Source organism: Triturus cristatus, chromosome 9 (genome assembly GCF_964204655.1).
Source record: "Triturus cristatus chromosome 9, aTriCri1.1, whole genome shotgun sequence".
In the NCBI taxonomy this organism is placed as follows: domain Eukaryota; kingdom Metazoa; phylum Chordata; class Amphibia; order Caudata; family Salamandridae; genus Triturus; species Triturus cristatus.
The window spans coordinates 644,510,132-644,523,185 of NC_140592.1; the positions used below are offsets into that span (position 1 = coordinate 644,510,132).

Sequence of the window (13,054 nt, forward strand, 5' to 3'; positions counted from 1 at the left end):
ATCACCAGTGTGAGTGTGCCTTACCGTTTGAAATTTCAGTCACAGGCCAAAGTGTGAGGCAGTTGATGACGGCATGTGCAGTCTTCAGCACGAGCATCTATTGCCGTGTCACGATCTGAAGGAGTGCTCTTTACGTCATGACGGCGTGACAATTGGAGATTCTCTGCAAGACCTGTAGAAACAAGTTTCCTTCGGAAACAGGCCGCAGTGTCCTGTGACATCGCGTCCCATACATAAAGACTAGGACGGATGTCGGGCAAGTTCTACTTCCTTCGTAACAGACACAAATTTGGACGGATCATTCCTGCAATCCTGACGAAGTGCTCGGTGACGGGCACACCTGAAGAAAGAAGCCTTACTACATTTATTTTTCATTTTCTTGTCTGTACCAGGTATTTAGTGCTCAGTGATGGGCATACCATTTGACACAAAGTTTTTTGTACTGTGCATTTAGTGGTTAATTCCGATAATTTAATTCTTATGTTTGTTGTCACTGGATAACATTTTTGTGTGTGAAGGGAATCTTTACACAAACTACTTGTACTTTTTCCAGTAATACTATATAGGTAAATTTTTTAAGCATGCTTACTTCTGAAGCTCCTCCCCTAGCAAGTCCTGGTTTATAATTAAGCTTGCCAAAGGAATTTTTTGCTTTACCAGGGGAACTGGCCATTCAGTGGAATGAATGGAAAGAGTATTTTTTTTAATTATATAGCCAATTTGGAATATTGTGATGGTCCCTTTTTGCCAGAAAGGAAGAAACGTATTCTAATGTATTGTTTAGGTCCTGAAGGGTTACAAACATATAATCAAATACAAAAGCGTGATGGCAGTTCTGGTGATTTGGACATATTCAGTCTTGCTCTATTAGAATTGGATGAACATTTTTCACCTACAGAATGTGTTGCAGTGATGAGACATGCTTTTTTTCAGGGGAAGCAAGAGAAACATGACTTAATTGAGGACTTTGTATCGTCACTTATAAAACTGGCTATAATGTGTAGGTTTGGTGGATTACATGATGATCTGGTGAGAGACCATAGTGTAATGTATGCTAGAAACAAGTCCATTCAAGACAGATTATGGGTGGAGGGGGGGGGGTCCAGTTTGAAAAACATTATGGCAATAGTAAAGAAAAGTGGAATTTTCTGAGAGATGTGCAAAAGTTACGCTAGCGCAAGATAAGAAGGAAGATAGGGATACAGTTAGTAAAATATCTGAAGGGAAAAATAAGTTTGCACAGAACACTGGTCAGGGTAGTCTGAGGAAGGTTAATGAAACAAATAAAGGTCACAAATCTGTAGGTTTCAAGAATACAAACTATGCTTGCTACCATTTTGGAAGTAGTACCCATTCTGCAAGAAGTGACAGATGTCCAGCAAAGTCAGCTAAGTGTATGGAATGTGGCTTTATAGTACACTTTGCTATGGTAGGCTAACCTAAGGAAAGAAAAGAAAAAATATATAATAAAGTAGCATGCATTAAAGAAAATTAGGAAGCATAAACCACGTTGGATGATAGTGATCAAGATAGTAGTTCTAGTGTAAATACAAAAAGAGAGCGGTCTTAAAAATATCTAGAGAAGGAGATAACAAACCTTTGTGTTGGTTTTATTTAGGTGGGGTTACTATACAAGTGGCTGCGGATTCTGTATCCTCGCACACAATTATTGCAGAAAGCGTGTGGCAAAATAATTTTGTCAGAATAATTGGGGTACACTTAGAGACAGTGGATATCAATACAGAGAGCTATACTGGGGAGAAAATTGAGATGCTAGGTATGAGACAGTTCATTTTCAGATTCAAGAACAGGCATGCTACTTGTAATTTGTATGTAGCTAAGGATGGACCGTTTGTGCTAGGATGGAGAGATATAAGAAAACTGAATATTATTTTGGATCCTCACAGTCATGAGCAAGTGCTGGTTGCCTGTGATGGGGAGAACACTATAAAGTGGGTGCTAGAGGAATTCCCCAATGTTTTAGTGGTAAAATAGGCAAATTTAAAGGTTTTGCACATAGAATAAGATTGAAAGAAGGTGCTATTCCGAGTATACAGAAAGCATGCAATCTACCATTTACTGTGAAGGAAGAAGTCAAATTGGAGCTGGATAAACTTATTGTACATCGTATTATTGAACCTGTAGAGGCGTCTGAGTGGATTTCTCCATTAGTGGCAGCGAGACGGGCGAACTGCAAAGTTAGTTTGTGTGTGGACTTGAGAAACCTAAACAACAACATACTGGTGGACCAATTCCCATTGCCACGAATTGATGAAATGTTATCACTTACTATGAATGCTAAATGGTTTTCTACTTTAGATCTTTCCACTGCCTATCAACAGGTGGTTTTGGACACAGTAAGCACCTTACAGCGTTTTGCCTGCCATTTGGATGCTTCCAATTCCAACGCATGCCGTTTGGCCTTGCGGCGGCAGTTTTCCAAAGGCTCATGACACAATTGTTTGGTCACATGAGGGAGGTAATATATTTTCAGAATGACATACTCCTCATGGGAAAAAGTAAAAGAAACCATGACGACATCCTGAGAAAAAGTTTGAACATTTTAAAGGAAAAAGGGCTTACTGCAGAAATAAACAAATGCAAATTTGCAGACCGAAGTGTCACCCAATTGGGACATGAAATTAGTAATAAGGGCATAAAACCGAAAGAGAAATTGGAAGAGGCCATTACTAAAGCCCCTTCACCTAAGAGTAAAGATGAAATTTGCTCATTTTTGGGATTAGCCGAATTTTATTCCAAATTTGTGGAACATTTTTGGGAGAAGACACCTGAAATGCGCAATTTGCTTAACAGCAAAATTAAGTTTGATCGGTCTGTTCAGTGTCAAGAGTCCCTTTTGGATATTAAGCGGGTGATTAGCAGTGCACCTATATTTCAGGGGTTTGACCCTACTGTGGAAACCTTTGTAACCACAGATGCTAGTAGGAAAGGTTTAGAAAGTGTGCTCACTCAGAAGAGTAATATTGAGTGTGAAGTTGTAATTGCATTAGCATTGAGATATTTGACACCTACAGAGGAGAAGTACTCTGTTATTGAAAGAGAGACATTAGCATGTGTTTGGGCACTGGAACATTTTAAGAAATTCTTTTGGGGCAGGAAATGTATTGTCCACTCTGACCATATGCCTTTAACAGAGTTGCTAACTACTGATGGTTTATCAAGGGCGTCAGCACGTATTGAACGGCTTTCCATGATATTGTAAGATTTTATTTATGAGGTACAATATGTGCCTGGGAAAAAAAATGTAACAGCCGATTTCCTAAGTAGGTTTTCCTTCCCTCTTAACGAAGTGGATTGTAATCCTTGAACGATGTATGTGTAGCAAATATTTTCAAAGCTAATAATGCAAAGAGTTTACAAATGGATGAGTGGAAAGCAGCTGATATGGATGATGTTTTTAAATCTCATAAACAAAAAATTGTGAATGGTTGGGGGAATCGTGCAAAAGTAGAACTCATTGGTGAAATGAAAGCTTTTTGGGAAGTTAGAGATGAACTTGGAGTGGATTACATGTTTTTGGTGAGATGTAACAAGATTATACCTCCTAGCAAGATAAGAAACAGAATTTTGACTCTTTGCCACGAGGGACATGCAGGTATAACTTGTACCAAGCATAATGTCAAGGCCCTGTAGTGGTGGCCTAAAGTTGATGTTGTAATTGAAAAGTTTGTAAGATCATGCTTGGAATGTGAGACTACTGATAAGTCTTTGAAAACATTTAATCCCCCTTTAAGTTCATTGGGCTGTACCAGTTTGCCATGGGAAGTTGTGGCATTGGATATTAGGGGTCCTATTGTATGGAGTGATGGATCGACTTACTTATGTTTTTATTTTCTAAGTGACATGAGGCAGTGGTGGCTGGAAAAGTGTATACAGGAACAGTTATTACATTTTTAAATTACATATTCTTGAGAGAAAGGTTCCCCACTTCAATGCTTACGGACAATGGTGTCCAGTTTAAATCTGAATAAATGATATTGTTCAAGGAATTTGCTGGCATCACGCAGAAATTCACTGCACTGTATCATCTTTGGTGTAATGCAATTGTGGAAAAGGCCAAAAGGGAGGAAAAATTTAGGAAAATGAATTGAAAAAATTGGTTTGGACGCACAGAGTAACAGTTCATGACTCTGTAAGTGAAATTCCATTTGGTATCATGAGGGGTCGTGTGCCACCTTCTTCTTCTTCTTCTTCTTCTTCTTTTTTAAATGTATTTATTTATTTATTTATTTATTATCCACAGTTTCAAAAACATCAATAAAATACATACAGAATCAAACAACATGGCAAAAAAAAAATTTGATATCATTCCATTATACCACAAAACAAGAATTAAGTTAATTTGGATTGGTTATCTTTCAACATTTCATGTGATCAATCATTGCCCCCCATATATATAGACCTAATTTGCATTTCCTTGATCCTTTCACAGAATACAGACTATGCTCCAAGTTATATATATTATAAAACCGGGTTCTCCACATTTCAAAAGATGGTACTTCCGGCTGGAGCCAAAAAGACGCTAGACATAGTCGAGCAACCGCCAAAGCGATAAAAAGCAAAAATCGACATTTATGCATGGGTCTCCCTTGCTCGAGATCCTCAGCAACCCCCAGCAACATCATAGAGGCAGAGATTTTGACCCTAACCCCCACAATTTCTGTCATGAATTTCTCTATGTGTTGTTGTTATGGCCCTAGTTTAACACAGTCATAGAAAATATTGAGACTATCAACGTTATCCACGCTGCATCGGAAACATTTGCCGTCATTGCCCCTCCCCTATTTCATCATCTTGGCTGGAGTATGATAAAGATTAAATGCGGTTTTAAAACACTGAGCTTTAAGATTCGCCGATAAACAAATTTCCCCGGCAATGGCAATAGCCTTCTCCATAGACACACCAGGCTCTCCAACGTTTGCTGCCCACTTACAATTATGTTTTTCCAAATCATCGCTCCTTGAAGCTAATAGGATTTTATAAAGAACTCCTATTTTTTCTTGACCCCCTAATAGCTTCAACTATTTTGAGTGGTACCATCGCCGTGGGTACTTTACTCAGGAAATCACGTATTTGTAAGAATTAAAAAAACTGATTTTTGTGGATTGAGAATTTTTCCGCTAAATCTGAAAAAGTAGTATAAAGCCCCCCCAGCCTCATAAAAGTCCCCGATTTGAGAGATGCCATTCTGCCTCCAACTACTAGCAACTTGATCATGAAATATTGATGGCAAAATGCCTGCGGCCGTGGTTGGAGTCTAGACGTTTAATCCCTGAATTTGTAATAATTTTCGGACTACGTTCCAGACTTTGAATGCAGCCCCTAGAATTTTAAAACATGTTCTTTTGTAAAAACTCCTATCTAGTTTCGTAAACAGACAGTTCTTGACTTCTGAACCCAAAACCATCTGATAAATTGAAGGAGCCTCGGCCAAATTGCTGACGTCTTCTCCAGTCAGCATTATCTGCATATTCAATAGAAGGCAAGAATAATAATAGAGTGTGAAGTCAGGGGCTGACCACCCCCCCCCTCTCTTTGGGAAGAGTCATGAGATGCATTGCTCTCCGGGGTTTCCCTGGAACCGACAAGAACTTAGCACAAAGTGCTTGCAGATGTTGTAACTGGGCTCGGGATACCTCCAACGGCACTGACCTAAAGAAATACAACACCTTCGGGAGTATATTCATTTTAAGGATGTTAGCTCTACCCACCAAAGTGAGAGGTAGACACTCCCAACTATCTAGCGATTGCTTCACTTTGCGAGTAATATCCCCCCAATTAATATTGACCAGATCTTTCAAGTTTTCTCGGTTCTTAACTCCCAGATAAGTAACCTCCTTAACCACTCTGGGGTCGCTTACCATGATCTGTTTAGTACACAGAATCTGGGTTTTAGATGTGTTCAACTTGTAACCCGAAACCGCGCCAAACTCAAATGCTAGGCATTCTACTTCAGATATAGCAGTATGAGGGTCAGATGTTATAATGGCAATATCGTATGCGAATACACAGAACTGATTTTCCAGAATGTAAACAAGTTTAATCTGAGTACTTCTCTCTAACATTGTTAAAAAAGGGTTAATATAAAGGGCAAACAGCAGGGAAGAGCAGGGACAGCCCTGCCGTGTGCCTCTTGAAATTTTTATAGGGTCTGATACCAGACCCATAGAACAGATCCTTGCCGAGGGCGATTGATATAATACTTTTACAGCCTGGATAAAACCCTGACCAAACCCCATCCTCTGCATAACCTCCCAGAGGAAATCCCACTCCACCCGATCAAAAGCTTTCTCGGCGTCTAGTAGGATCAGCCCTAAATCCCTAGCCTCGACCTGTGCAATGTCAAAGAGCGTCACAATTCTGCTAATGTGATGCACAGTCCCCCGGCCGTGAATAAATCTGTGTTGTTTTGGGGAGACCAAGGGTGAGATAACCTTTGCTAACCTATTTAGCATAAATCTTCCCATCACAATTGATGAGAGAGATCGGGCGATATGACCCTGGCAAATCCGGTGGTTTATCTTTTTTCCTAAAGATGACAATGTTGCGGTGCATTTCCCATTTGAGCGGCTTGGAGGACGGCCAAGAAATCTATTTTAATCTCCTGAAAAAAAGCCCTATACACCTCCGAAGGGAGCCTATCGGGGCCCGCTGCCTTACCAATCGCCATACTATTTATGGCTAGTTCTAACTCTGCCATAGTAATAGGGCTATCCAAAATCTCTGCCTCCTCCTGACCGATTCGTTCCACCAGCTGTTGTATTGCGGAGTCCCCTGTATATACCCCTGTCTCTTTTCCCAAATAGAGATTTTCATAGAATTCAAAAAAGATCTGAACAATTTCCTGGGGATCATAGACCTTATCACCTGACTGGTTCTTCATACCGGCTATTCTATACGTTTTTCCTTAGAGCGTAATCTATTAGCCAGGCAGTGCCCGACCGCTTCTCCATACTCATAGCATTCCTTTTTGTATACTAGATATTTAGCTGTGATTTCCTTGCTCCAGGATAAATTAATGTTAGCCCTACATCTAGCCACCTTAGTCTGTAGATTAATAATATCATTCTTGGCCCAAATCCCCTGTGCTAAATTTTCTTCCGCAGCCTTAAGCTTAATATACAATTCCTGCAGTGCAAGCTTAACTTTCTTTTGCTGGTACAATCCATAACTCAGGATCTCCCCCCTAAGACAGGCCTTAAAGGCATCCCATAGGACTCCAGCGGAGGTTGAATGCCGATTATCTTGAAAAAAAACCTTGATCCAGTTCTTAATATGATCTATAAAGAGTTTTTCAAGAAGCAATTTCCTATTAAAAGTAAAAATTTGTGAATTTACATAAGAACCTAATGCGGGTATATCCAGGACTACTGGTGCATGGTCAGATGTCATTCTTGGGAAAACTAAGATTTTAGCTTCTGTGAATAATGTCAGCGAACCAAAAAAATAATCAAGTCGTACTAGCTTTTGATGGGGATGGGAATAGAGTGTAAAGCCAGGATCAAGTGGACATAGATAATCCCATACATCAACCAAACCATGATCCATAAGTAAATGAAATAGCGCCTTGAAAACCCTAGGTTTCCTACCATTGTAATTTTGCGTACCCAACTGAAGTTCCTTGTTAGTCAGGCTGATATTAAAATCTCCACATTCTAAAGCAAATCCAGGATGGATGAGGAGAGGAAAAAAAATATCATCGGATGCTGTAGAAATTTAAAAGGAGTCTACTAGCATCCCAGGAGAAGAATAGAGTGTATTTTAATGAAAACATGGTGTACGAAAGTGGATTTAGCAGTAGGTCAATGGGTACATGTTAAATCTTTCAAAAAAAGTTGCTAAAGGATGACTAGATTCAGCAGTCACATCAGAGTAGTGAACGTTATGAGAAATACTGTATAATTGGAGGATGGTAGTATTTGTCAAAAGAGTAGATTGGACAGATCTTCCCCACGCTCGACAAGACAGTACAGGTGAATTACTCAACACTCTTGGATGAGATCAGGGGGAACTCTCAAATTGGAAAAGTCACTATGTCATCGCTGGGTAGACTGGCGGCCATTAAAATGATCATTGTGCCTCATATCCTAGCTAGTGCTGGATTAGTGCTCCTGAGGCGGAAGCTGGGAGTCTTCGTTTTTAAACTTGCTTTTAACATTTGCTGTGTTATAACTGTGTTATTCTCTCTTACCTGGACATACTTGCACCGCGCAGCCGATTAAGGCGCTGCCACGGTGATTGCCGCCATCCACAAGGAAGCCCTTGCTCCTGGACATGCCCCCTGATGCTCGGCCACGCCCCCTTCCACACTATTTAAGTGGCGCCAGTCCCTTAGCGCGTCCTAGTGCTGGATTAGTGCTCCTGAGGCGGAAGCCGGGAGTCTTCGTTTTTAAACTTGCTTTTAACATTTGTTGTGTTATAACTGTGTTATTCTCTCTTACCTGGACATACTTGCACCGCGCAGCCAGTTAAGGTGCTGCCACGGTGATTGCCGCCATCCACAGGGAAGCCCTTGCTCCTGGACACGCCCCCTGATGCTCGGCCACGCCCCCCTTCCACACTATTTAAATCGCGCCAGACCCTCAGCGCGTCCTAGTGCTGGATTAGTGCTCCTGAGGCGGAAGCCGGGAGTCTTCGTTTTTAAACTTGCTTTTAACATTTGTTGTGTTATAACTGTTTTATTCTCTCTTACCTGGACATACTTGCACCGCGCAGCTGATTAAGGCGCTGCAACAGTGATTGCCACCACCCACAGGGAAGCCCTTGCTCCTGGACATGCCCCCTGACGCTCGGCCACACCCCCCTCCCACTTCCTCAAATGAGGTGGTTCCCCCGGCTGCGCAGCGGGCGCGCCGCCGGCGCGCCGAAGGTGCGCCAAAAGCAAGCCCGTCTGCACCCGTCCGCGAACGGCCGGGGACAGGGGCCACCCTCCCTGGTCCCCTTCAATGACATAGGAAGTACTATAGCTCAGGATCTTTACGCAACCTACGACCCCCTCTAAAAGTCAGTTGTGGCCATTCCCACCATCCTTTAGACCTTCCCTCCTGCTGCTTAAACTGCAATACCAGGCTTAACACTTCTCAGCAGATAAATGATTTACAGAATTATACTATGCTTCTTCTAAACTGTAGATCACTTATTAAGCACAGAACGGAAATCTCGCTAATGATAGATGATTTAATGCCAGACGCTGTTTTTCTAACTGAAACCTGGCTTAACCCCGACTCCGAGCCAGACCTGATACAAGCACTTCCCTCTGGCTTTCAAATTTCTCGCCAGGATCGCTCACAGGGGAAAGGCGGAGGACTTGCAATCAACTACAAATCTATTTATCAGTGCCACTGCACTCCGGACCCTATCCCAGACTGCGAAAGCATGTCTTTCTCCCTTAAGCTTTCCCCTAATGACAGCTTCACAGGAACACTTGTCTATCGCCCTCCAGGCCCTCTGAATCAATTTCACATTACACTACCCTCCTTAGCAGCAGAATTAGTTTTGTCCCCCTCCAATTTTACCTTGTTGGGCGACTTTAATATTCACTTTGACAACAGTGCAGATAGTACTGCAAATGATCTTACTGCAAACGTGGCCGCAGTGCAATTAGAGCATTTGGTCCAAACCCCTACTCATCACAAAGGACATTTGCTGGACCCTGTATTTAGCAACTGTAACAACCTCAGGGTAGGCCCCATCACCCCTCTCCCATGGACTGATCATTTTCTTATTCCTCTCACCTGGTCCATACACAAACCTATATCCTGCACTCCCCTCCCACGCAATATGAGAAACTGGTCCAGGCTCCCATTAGAACAGTGGACTAGGTCCCTGGCAGCCTCAAGACCCTCATTTTCTCAGAACCTCTCAGCAGACCGCAGGGAATTTGATAACTGGATCCGGAAATCCATTGATTCCATACTTACAATTCGCAAAGTCACCTTAAAGAGACCTCGGAAAACAGCCCCGTGGTACTCAGATGAACTGAGAGGGAAAAAACGACTTTGCAGGCAACTTGAGAGGAAGTGGCATCTGGGGTTTGCCACCACAGATAAAGTCAAGTACATGGAAGCTATCAAAGCCTATAAAGCTGAAATAAAAATGGCACAATCCTCTTACTTTTCTGGCAAAATTATGAAGGCTAGATCCAAACCTAGAGAGATTTACCAAATAGTCAAAAGCCTCACTAAGCTCCCCCCTCCTGTAGTCCCAAATGACGACCCCACTATGCGCTGTAATGACCTAGCGGAATTTTTTTATCAGAAAATAAACAAAATTTATGGAACATTTACAGTCTCAACCCCGGAATCTTCCAGGGCTGACCCTCAGCCCTCCGCTAGGGCGGAGGGTCACATATAAATTGCTCTAGATCATTTTCCCCTAATGGACCCAGATTCACTAGAATCCATGATACTACAGGTGAAGTCAGGCTCTCCAAATGATCCAGCCCCACCCCGCACTATGACCACCGCCAGTAAAGTTATTCTTCCTACCTTCTTGGAGCTGCTGAATAACTCCCTGATAAAAGGAAGTGTGCCACCAACTTGGAAGCAAGCTATGGTGCGAGGACTTTTGAAAAAGCCCAACTTAGACCCCAACAATTATAATAACTACTGGCCCATCTCCTTTCTGCCTTGGGTGAGCAAGATTCTTGAGCGACACATTAACCTCCATCTCACAAGGTTCCTCGAATCTTACAACCTACTTGATGCCTCACAGACAGAGTTCCGCCCCAAACATGGGACAGAAACAGCTCTGTTAGCTGTGATAGAAGAAACTAGGCAGATCCTGGATCGAGGGGGATCAGTGGCAGTCATCCTCCTCGATCTGAGCGCTGCGTTTGACACAGTATGTCATAAAACTTTGCTGGGCCGATTGTGCGACCTAGGAGTATCAGGAGATGCTCTGGCCTGGTTAGGATCCTTTCTGAGCGAAAGGACCTTCCAAGTCTTTGACGGAGATGCCATCTCCACAAGTAAACCTTTGGATTGTGGGGTACCGCAGGGCTCATCACTGAGCCCCACACTGTTTAACGTGTATATGAGGCCACTGGCTGAGTCCATCCGTCCTTATGGCATTAAGATCGTCATTTATGCGGACGACACTCAGCTAGTGGTCTCCCTTGCACAGAAGAACAGAGAGCCGGTACAGGCCAACTTAACGTCCTGTATGGAAGAGGTCAGGAGATGGATGATGGTATCCTCTCTTAAACTCAACGGCGATAAGACTGAGCTCATGGTGCTTGGCCCTCCAGCTCTGTCCACTATTGATCGCCTATGGCCCACTACCTTGGGCTCACCCCCAAGTCCGAAAGATAACATCAAAAGCTTGGGGGTTTGGCTTGACAAGTCCTTAAACCTTAACACCCAAGCTACAAAAACATCTGCAACCTGTTTCGGGATTATTATGACGCTGAGAAAAATCTTGCCATTCCTGCCTTTTGAAGCTAAACAAATTGTTATTCAAGGCCTTATTCAATCCTGACTTGATTTCAATAATGCCCTCTATTTAGGGGCACCAAAATACGTGCTGCAAAAACTCCAGCGGATCAAGAACTGCGCTGCACGCACGCTGTTGCAGATTCCACACAGAGTATCAGTGGTAGCCGGGCTGAGGACTTTACACTAGCTCCCTGTTAGGGAGCGAGTAAAATTTAAAGCCATGTGCATATCCCACCAAGCTTACTGGAGAACTGGCCCAAAAATTAATCATTCCCTGCTCTCCCCCTATTTCCCCAGTAAACAACTCCGATCCACTCACGTATTTCTAGCAGTAACGCCCCGGATCAAGAGGTCAAGAGCAGGAGGAAGGTCCTTCACGCTCAATGCTGCTAAGATGTGGAATTCTCTTCCCCCACATCTCAGATCGAACCCGAATCTGTCATCCTTTCGAAAGGAGCATAAAACGTTCCTATTTAGCAACTGCTAACCCCTTGCTCCTCTCCTCAAAGCACTATCCTCTCTATTAGCGCCTGGACGCCTCAGGGCAGCAGCTGCGCTTAATAAAACCCCTTTTCATTTCATTTCCCTTTTCATTTCATATTTCATACAGAGGATTTTGCTACGGCCTCCACCTAAGCTGGTGCGACAGCTGCAGCATCTCATCGGGAATTACATATGGGGAGGGAAGAAAGCGCAGATTGCTCTACACCTGACTTACCTGAAGCAGGAGGATGGGGGACTCGGCGTCCCGCACCTGGAGCGATACTTTCAAGTGGCACAATTGCGATACATGATCAAGTGGTATAAATTGGAGTCAGAGAAGCACTGGTGTTTCATTGACCGCTTGATAGCAGGAATGCATGTTTGGAAAGTGCCATGGCTCCCAATGCAGCACCGACCACCCAGAGTCTGCATCCCCGGTCCTGAGAATCACCCTTGGAGTGTGGGATGGAGTGCAGGAGTTGTGTGGCCTCTCAACCTCTATGTCGCCCCTGACCCCTTTTATAGGCAACCCATACTCCCCCCCCCCCCCCAGCAAGAGCAGGAAACGGCTACCTACACTGGCAAGAGGCCAATTGCAAAAGAATTTGAGATCTTTTCAATGAAAAGAAGGGGGTAAGTGAATTCACTCCCCTTATCTCAGATTTTGGTGTTCCCAAAAAACACGTACTGGCTGTACCTGGTCCTTCGTCTTTGGGTGACCCAGCCACAGCTGTACCCCCACACTAGCCAACTCCTCATCTAGTTCTAGTTGTGGTATATCACTCGGACCTCAGATAGACACCTGCTGTCAGACATATATACTTTCCTGAATACTCCTAGAAAGAGCATTAGATATCCTGCGCAGCGCTGATGGAAGTATGAACTCGAGCGCAAATTTTCCCCTAGAGAGTGGCACGACATCACACATGGAGCTAGAGCCGCCTCTTGCAGCACCGCGGGCAAGGAAATGTTTTTAAAAGTAGCAGACTACTGTTATTACACCCCCGCTAGGGTGGCTAGGTGGAGATCGGGAGGGGACGGTCTATGTTGGTGCCGGTGCGGAATGCCGGGCCCACTCTCACATATTTTCTGGCATTGTCCGAAGATACAAATAT

At 43.4% G+C, this 13,054-nt stretch overlaps 1 long non-coding RNA gene across 1 annotated transcript in view; it reads left to right on the forward strand.

Moving 5' to 3' along the window:
* Nucleotides 1-282: 282 nt before the first annotated feature.
* Nucleotides 283-13,054, forward strand: part of LOC146798426 (uncharacterized) — a 31,598-nt gene continuing 18,826 nt past the window's right edge. Inside the window, exon 1 of the long non-coding RNA XR_014969159.1 lies at nucleotides 283-392. This is a non-coding gene — a long non-coding RNA (uncharacterized LOC146798426). The remainder of the gene's footprint in view (nucleotides 393-13,054) is intronic.